General features: G+C 39.4%; 1 pseudogene; it reads right to left on the reverse strand.

Annotated features, from left to right (window-relative positions):
- Positions 1-318: 318 nt before the first annotated feature.
- On the reverse strand, positions 319-445 carry LOC130038450 (uncharacterized; annotated as a pseudogene).
- Between the last annotated feature and the right edge of the window lie 9058 nt (positions 446-9503).

Below are 9503 nucleotides of genomic sequence, written 5' to 3' on the forward strand. Positions count from 1 at the left end.
AATTCAAAATTACTGAGGCTGTCTGTACTCAGCACTTCTATGCTACACTAGTGATGAGTTTAAAACAACAGAGTAAGCTGATACAATTATTTTTTTTAAAGTTTTAAATCTCATGTGAATAAAATAAAACTTTGACACCTGTAACCAAAAACACCCCACCCAGAAGTCCAGATGTCATATAGCTGTGACAATACAGAGTATGACAGAAAGTAGATTGAATAATAACAAATAAAGCATGAAGTTGCATTCAAATGCATAAAGATATATCCACAACCACCCCCCCACCACCACACGAGTGGTATTAATGTCACTGAAAAGGATTGTTTTCAAGGTCCCCCATATAACCCATACAAGCACCACTACCATTATCAGCAAGTTTACTATTTGCAGCCACTGAAAACCACGTTCTATGGGAAAAGAGCGAGATAGGCTGTATTTGCTGCAGAGGATAATCTAGTTTTTTCATATTAACATTTAAAACACTTTCCACAGAATTGGATGAGGCAAAGCCATGCTGTCAAGAAGAGAGTGCTTAGATCACCCTTGACCCTAGAGTTTAGGTAGGAGGAAGAAAGAGAAGAAAGAAAATCAAGGGGGCTGGAGTGATAGCACAGCAGGTAGGGTGTTTACCTTGCACGCAGCCGACCTGGGTTCGATTCCCAGCATCCCATATGGTCCCCCCCGAGCACCGCCAGGAGCAATTCCTGATGCATGAGCCAGGAGTAACCCCTGTGCATCCCTAGGTGTGACCCAAAAAGGAAAAAAAAAGAAAATCAAGGGGGGTTAGATGAGAAAGAGAAATAATAAGCGGAATAGGGTTTGGGCTCCAGTTAAACTGGTGATAAGGGTGAGTGGCATAGCCACAGTTTCAAAACACAAAAAAACAATACTGAAAACATGAGACCTAAGCAACAACCATCAAACATTGTAATGCACCTGACAAAGTGGCAGGCAGCTAGTGGGGGTGGCGGGGGGGGGGTGAGGGGATCCACTGGAGATTGAGGGGGAACACTGGTGGAGGAAAGTTGACACTGTTGGTAGCAGTGGTGCTGAAATATACCTAAAATTCAACTATGAATAACTCTGTAAATCATAGTTCTTTAACTAAATTTTAAAAATTGGGGCTGGAGCGATAGTACAGCGAGTAAGGCATTTGCCTTGTATGCGGCCGACCCGGGTTCAATTCCCAGCATCCTATATGGTCCCTTGAGCACCGCTATGAGTAATTCCTGAATGCAGAGCCAGGTATAACCCCTATGCATTGCTGGGTGTGACCCAAAAAGCAAAAAAAAAAATTAAAGATAAAACAAATATGAAAAATAAAATAAAACACCACAAAGAGGTTATGCAGCATTTGATTCATTCAAAACTGTTTCGGGGACCAGAATGATAGTTCAGCAGGTAGAACACTTGCCTTGCACACAACCAACCCAGGTTCAATCTCTGGCACCATGGTTTCAGAACCTACAAATATATAATCACACCTTCAAAATGGTTTTAAAAATCAGGAAGGGTTGTTATAGGGGGCGAATCCAGCTGTACATGAGGGCTTACTTCTGGCTCTATGTTCAAGGGATCATATTAGGTGTCAGGGATCAAAGCAGCATCAGTCACTTGCAAGGCAAGTGCTTACCCCTTTAATATCTCTCCAGAACCTAAATATGAGGTTAAAGAGATGAGATACTACAGAAAGTAAATATGTTAAAATGTGTTTCTTATCCACAAAACAATCACTCGCAATACAAATAGGAATGGAATCAAAAACAGAAAAATGTAAAATAGCAAAACAAACTTATTGTATGCTTTCCAGGTATCTATGGGGAAGGCTCTCCTGTAATTTTCTTGAAGAAAAAACAGCTTCATTATGTAATATACTGCTTACTCTTAAAGGGCTAAGAACTTTTTAAATTCTTTTGTTAATAATACTGAGAATTAGTCCTCAATGACTCTTTGTCCATGATACAACACATTAACAAAAGAAAAGATAAAAAGCGTACAATCGTGTCAACTGATGCAAAGAAAGCTTCTGAAAAGATCCAACACAGTTCGGGATTTAAAAAAAAAGCTTCAATAAAATAGAGGTGGAAGGAACCTTCCTCATGTTTGGATATTAAAGGTCTTATATCCAGGTGGTTGTCAAGGCTGTACTTGATAAAATGGCAGGGGAAATATATTTCCTGTCTTCTACTTTTAATTCTCAGCATATCTTTCATTTCCCTGATAGACTTGTTATCAATTTCTCAGAAAATTATTGCAAGAGCTTTAACCTTTACATGTCCAGGGATCCTTTCTATTACAATGCCATTATTAACATGCTCCTAGTTCTAATGACAAAATTAGCCATAGCAGGATTACAGACATGAATTAGTATGATTCAGTATCAGCATAACTATTACTACCACTACTACTAAGAGGAAGCATCTATAGAAAAGAGTTACATTTTCCTCATCCTGACTTGCATAGCAAACAATGGACTTGAAGTTTTTATATATTTTGCCTTTATGTCATCCCCAAAAGCAACAATGAAAAAAGCAATTACATTATCACAACATAATGCCCCCACCCTACAAAGAATTGCAGTTTTCAGTGGGGGATCAAACATCAGACTGTGGTGCTTGGAACCTTTGGGATACCTTTCTAGGCACTTGAACACATACAAGTCCTCCAAGAAAAACAACTGGATCTATTAACTTTAGTGCTATGCATCTCCTTTCTTTCAGCTACTTCGAGCTTCTCCTTAATATATCCAACTTCAGTTTTTTTTCACATCACAAGGAAGAAACTGATGTCTGCTACAGAAGAAGAGTGTGATAGTGAGACTGGTTAGATTACTGATGGTTACCCGATTGCCAGGCACTTGCAATGACCCTTCTGGCTTCTTTCCTGCAATCTACTGCACAGCATAGGACAAGAGTGAACAGACTTAAATTTACTTTGCTGAATTGCAAATCAACCAGCACCAAGGGGCTATATTACCAAGGCATGATTCTTGTTATGGTTCCAGGTGACTGACAGCATTTTATTTTGCCTAGTAAAAGTCTTCCATTATCTGGTATGCTGTGCAGGGAAAAGCCAGTCTCTACTATCTGTGTTTTGAGCTCACTGTGGCCAGTAGTTATCTTCACTAGGACCACAAAGTTGTCCAGAACATCTAGGCTTTCATTTGGATAAGGAGCACTATAGATAAGGATGCGGCCTGACCTCCAAAGTATTAACATCTGCTAAGCCGGACAATGCAGCAGTTGTTTCATTAAATTTTCATTATTAAATGCATAGTATTCACTTGATTTTAATGATACAACACAAATTTATGGAGGATATTATTAACTTTGAAGTCTCAAGAGTAAACTAAAGACTAAGAAAACTTTTGAAAGCAGTCAAATCGTACAACACACATAAATAATATATTCTAGTAAATACAAAATTTAAATGTAATACATGCATAATATATTTGTATGCATAAATGTATATATGAAAGAAAATAATAGAAAAAGCACAGGGATACACATTTCAAGAACTGTACTAAACTTAGGAGAAGCTACAGCCATTTCCTAAGTGTTCTCTCAAGGTTTAAATGAATGCCTCTAGTCTTAGCTTACTGAAAAAGCAACCTTTTGTCTTTATAGTGCTTGTTTTCCCTTAAATTCAATGTACTTTTCAAATACAATGCATATTTACCAATTTCACTAAGGTATCTCACAAAGTTCTCCTGATGTCCTCTGACTTGGCTGGTATTAAACTCATCCAGAAGTACTTAAGAGTACATAAACATTCTGGTTGGTATTAAACTCATCCAGAAGTACACAAGAGTAATATATACATTCTGGTAAAATCTCAAATGGTAAGACTAACAAAGTCAATTTTTCCTGCCGTTGACTCCTTGGCATTTGAAAGCTGGAATAAGGCCCAGTGTCACCGCTACTGTCCTGTCCAGCCATCTACTGTCATGGTGCAGTGATAATGAGTCACTACCATATCTTGCAAACAATAGGTGATAAATTAAAACAAATATTTAATTACAGAACCATGATGTTTAAGTTATTGATAGTTGAGTCTTAGGCATACAATATTCCAACCCATCAGTGTCAACTTCCCTTCACCATGCTCCCTCCCGACCCTCTACCCACACCCTGCTGCCTGTCCTCTCCACAGGCACATGGCAAACTTCAGTGGTTGTAGTTTAGGTCTCATGTTTTCAGTGTTTTTGAGTCTGTGCTTCTGAGTTTGTGCTGTGAGCCTGCTATGCCACTTCAAAGTTTTACTTCATAAAACTCTGATTTTTTATGAAGTGGCTGTAAGCTTTAAAGTTCAAAGCATTTTGTGCAAGAGGTACAACACCCCCTGCAGAGATGCAGATAATGTGGGCAGTGAGCTTCACTCATGGGATGATGGCTCAGTAGCAAGGGACTGATTACAGGTGAATTTCCTCATGGGGTCCTTAGGGAAGGGTCTAATTTTCAAAGAGATGCAGTGATTACTTCTAGTCAGTGAATTACAGGAAAAATCAAATAAAGAGGAAGGTAGCCCACAGTTAAGAATGGTAATTGCATTAATATCCTATCTCAAGAAACACATTCACGATTGTAGTTACACTCCCCATTTTAAACTCCAGAATTGTCTAAATAAAGGTAACAATCTGGGATTAGCTCTGGTTAACATTAATAACATTTATTAACTTTGCATTGTAGCACCGTCCTCCCATTGTTCATCGATTTGCTCGAGCAGACCCAGTAACGTCTCCATTGTGAGACTTGTTGTTACTGTGTTTGGCATATCGAATACGTCACAGGTAGCTTGGCAGGCCAGGTTGGCCACGTGCAAGGCAAACGCCTTACCCGCTGTGCTATTTATTAATATATCATTCCTGATTAGCGCTGCCAGTAAGTCTACCAAAATGTCCTATGAATTCCAAGGTAGATCAGGTGGCAGAAAGGTTACATCAAACTATTTACCAGAATGTCAAGAGGGCAAAAAAATCAATAATCTGTATCAGTGTCCATGGAAAAAAGGTTCCAAAGGGAGGAAACAATTTTCTCTGTAGTAACACTTAACACTAAAGCAGGCTTTTAGTGTTGCTGAGCACTGAAACACAGATGGCATTACCTGCATAAGATCCTGAGCTACAGCAGGAAGCAAAATGAAAAGCAGTGATTCCTGCCAAAATGTATAACACATCCGGCATAGAATAAATGTAAATTTGGTTATTTATTTTGGTGGGAAGGGCTTCCAAGTTGTGCTTATAAGCCCTTTCCAGGGATTCTTCATGGTTCAATGCAAGGACCTGAGGGTATGGTGTTTTTAGGGTCCTAGTGTGTCATGGGCAAGTTGGGTCACCCACCAATGCTTGGGGGTCCATGGAGTCCCGAGGACTGCAACAGAATAAGCCATACACAAGTCATTCAACATAATTTCTATATTGTCTTTCCAGCCCCCATTATGGCTATCTGAAAAAATAGAAATCTTTTATTTATTAAAATTATTATTTTATCTAAGGACCAGGAGATATCCTTCAGAAAACAGTGACAGCAAAAGAAGCTATGATAGTGACAAAATCGAAAACATACATCCAAAACTCAACTATGAATAACTGTAAATCACTGTGCTTTACTAAATTAAAACTTTGGGAAAAATGCCTAGAAAAACCTCAAACCAGTCAGCTGATTCTAGTATGTGAGAAAATACAGAATAAGTGTCTATATTCTATTAATTTTCCTTTTAAAGGAACACTGGGATGTTCAAAATTGTTATTTTTCTTAATTATATTCAAATAATGTGTTCAAAACTTACAACGAGGGGGCCAGAGAGATAGTACCAAAGTTAAGGTGCTTGATCTCCATGCAGTCAACCCAGGTTCAGTTCCTGGTACTATGTAAGTTCCCCTGAACACCATCAGGAGTGGTTCCTGAGCAAAGAAACACGGTAAACCCTGAAAATCACCAGGTTCAGCCACAAAACAAAACAAAAAGAAAAGAAAAAGCAGGTCAGTGGTGAAGCGAACATGCTACTCAGGAACCCAAGTTTGAACCCTGGCACCACATGGCCCCATAGCACTGTTGTGGCATAACCTCGAGCTCACCAAGCATTTTTGAATCAGGCCATGGAGGCCTCACTGCTAGGGCAGCACTGTGATCTGCAGCATCATTGGGCTCAAGCAACTGTTACAGCCTCAGGTCCTAGCACTGAACATCTCCAAGAGGTTAACCAAGTATAGGCAAAAGTAGCCTTGGTCTCTCAATGCTCTGACTAGGAGGTCCCCAAAATAACCTTCATGACAAAAGCCCAATCATCTATGAACCCCTAACATTTTCTATAAACCATTGCCAAGTTAGACCAGCAAGTTGAAGAAGACTCATTCTAAACATTCTCTTCACGGTTATAGTTAGACAATCAATCCTCTTTAGAATTTGGCAGATCTTTGACTATTTACTCATGTTACATTACTATATTCTTTTAAAAAGAAATGGCATATAGAAAAAATGTGTTCCTTGTATGAAAATTGCTCACTACTATTGGAGATGAGCATTTTCTAATTATGAGTATCTACATAATTGTTTAAAATAACTAAGACAGGTCATCCAAAGTGTAGCACTGTAGCACTGTCCTCCCATTTTTCATCGATTTGCTCAAGCAGGCACCAGTAATGTCTCCATTGTGAAACTTGTTGTTACTGTTTTTGGCATATCAACTACGCCACGGGGAGCTTTCCTGGCTCTGCTGTGTGGACGGGATACTCTCGGTAGCTTGCCGGGCTCTCCGAGAGGGGTGGAAGAATCGATCCCGGGTCGGCCACGTGCAAGGCAAACGTTCTACCTGCTGTGCTATCGCTGCAGCCTATTGAAAGTGTAAAATTCTCAAAACATTGAACAAGTTCTAACATCTGGAAAAAGAGATTTTACCTGTTTTCACAACAACTTGGCAAAAACACACGGCATGAAACATATCCCAAGTGCATGTTCATGATGCAGATGTTCTCGCAGTGTTGCTCAAACATTTTGACAACAATTCTAGGAAGAAATAGTGAAATTATTTCAAGGAGATCATATTGCCAAACTGTTCAGTGCAGACTTCAAAGCCAACCAGTCGGGCCCAAATCCTGTCTCCAAGGCTCCAACAACTTAGTGGCACAGAGCAGGATCAGAAAATCTCTATGTCCCAGTTTCCTTATTCGCCAAATAAGTGCAATGACAGTTTCTCTCTCACACAACAATGTTGTGAAGATGAAATTTATTGTTTTACAGGCTGTGAAATAGTTCAAAGGAGCTAAACTTGATCTCTAGCACCACAGAGCAGCCAAACATTGTGCACCGCTAGGATGGTTGTGGTGTCCCTCAGCACTGCCGGGCCCAAGCACCAGTGCATCACAGGCCTGAACAGTGAACTTTCAGGACCCGCATAAAGAAGCAGATTTATCTCAGGGACTGTCCCCTAGACCTCCTGAAATCCCTTTCACCCCACCAAAAGACAGAGGTTGATCAATACTAACCATTAGGAATACTGCTAGGTATGACATAGGTCCCGAAAGGTTTCTTACTATCATGTGTCATACTAACTCAAAAATTTGATATGAGGAAAACAAGCGATAACATTAATTATTTTACATATTAAAATATACACATATTACTGACAATAGTCCCTTCTAAGAAGCCTAGTATACCTTAGCCTTAACGGCTCCTTGCATGATCATTAAATACCACATCAGAAGTTACCTTTCTCAAAATTTAATTCCATTTTATGAATGTCTTTTGTTCCAATACATTGAAGGAACATTCGTTTGGGGCTTAAGCGGCATTGAGATGAAGTGTCTTTGCAATACTTTATCAAAGATGCTCACACTTGTGTGTCACAAAGCTAACCAAAGAAATCCATTCTAATAGCCCGAAGGAAATATATCATTTTAGGTGAATTATAAATTTAAATATAAGTTTAAATATAAGTTTTAATTTTTATTTAGCCACTGACAGAATGCTGCTAACAGGGTTTCATGGATAGTGTTCCAACTCCAAACCAACAGTGTCAAAATCTCCCAAGAACAACCCAAGGTTTCCTTCCATCCTACACCTGCCTCCTTAGAAAATCTTTTGATTTAATTATCATAGTTTGAATCACATGATTACAGCAGTGGTGGCTCTTGCAGTTTTGATGTATACACTTACCTCACCTGTATACCACAAAGCTTTGGACTTGACTATAATGTCTTTTCTGTGGAGATAAGACACACGCAGGTTTTTCTCCTGGTTCATCTCTCAGAGAGAAATTACTCCTAACAATGTCCCAGAATCTGCATTGCCAGGGATTGAGTGTGGGTTATTTGTGTGCAAGACACATATCTTAACTGCTGTACCATCTCTTTTTCCATCACCTAATGGAAACAGGACTGAAAAGTTTCAGTAAGAAATCATTAAAATGCTGCCAATCTTATGGCTGGGACAATTGTACAGCAGTCAGGATTCTTGCCTTGCACACAGCTGACCTGGATTTGATCCCTCTCACTTCTTATGGTCCTCCAAGGCCTCCATGAGTTATTCCTGTGTACAGGGCTAGGAATAAACCCAGGTCTGGCCAAAGAGAGTTCTGTGAATCCCAGGATTGGAGATATGGCTCAATAACTAGAGCACATACCTTTCACGTGCAAGGTCCCAAGATGCACACACCTAAACCCCAAGACTGTTGTGTGTTATCCCTGTTTTTTAATGTTACTTATACAAATCAAGTACTAGAAAATTTCCATGCAAGACCAAGTTCATATCATTTCCCTATCATATAGTCCTTATATAAGATGTTATCCATGCCACAAAGCACTTCCACCATTACCAGTGTCCATTTAGACACCAATGTGACAACTTAAAAGTTATAGCCAACTGAATAAACTACATACTTAATGTCTTCAAGAAGATGCCGGCAATTTATTTAGTGCCTTCAGAAAATCCAGGACTTTTCTATGTACTTTGAATGAATATCCCCTTGAAACTTTATAAAACCTGTAATAGCTGTGCTTTTAGCATCTTTTTTATAAAATAGCAGTCTTTTTCAGTACTCCTTCTTATGAACAGGAGTCTTGTTCATCTCCTTGAGGCTAGGGGAGGCACTTGTGCTAATCTGAATCCGATTCTGAGCCCAGTTCTCCCTGATTTCTAATGACACAATCTGTTACATTCAGTGTCTTGCCTGACAGTAGGCAATGTCTTTCTCTTCTCCCTGTTCCATTACCAACAAAGTCACAGTCCCAGAACTGAGCCATCCTTCCTTTCCTGGTCCACAACTGACATCTCTGTATTATCTGACGTCCTTCTCTTTTCATGAGTTTCAACTTAGATGCCATGAGGAAACACTTTAATTATTACATTAACCCTTTCAAGAAGGCACAGGCACCCCCATTTTGCATATGAATAAGTCGAGAGTCAGAGGTAAGACAATTCATCTTTATACCAACGTTTGATTCCAGGGTTTAAAGTTTATCCACATGCTACATGGTTTGATTACGCAGCACTGGGGTGGACAACTTG

The sequence above is a fragment of the Sorex fumeus genome, unplaced genomic scaffold, assembly GCF_029834395.1.
Source record: "Sorex fumeus unplaced genomic scaffold, SorFum_2.1 ptg000075l, whole genome shotgun sequence".
Lineage (NCBI taxonomy): Eukaryota > Metazoa > Chordata > Mammalia > Eulipotyphla > Soricidae > Sorex > Sorex fumeus.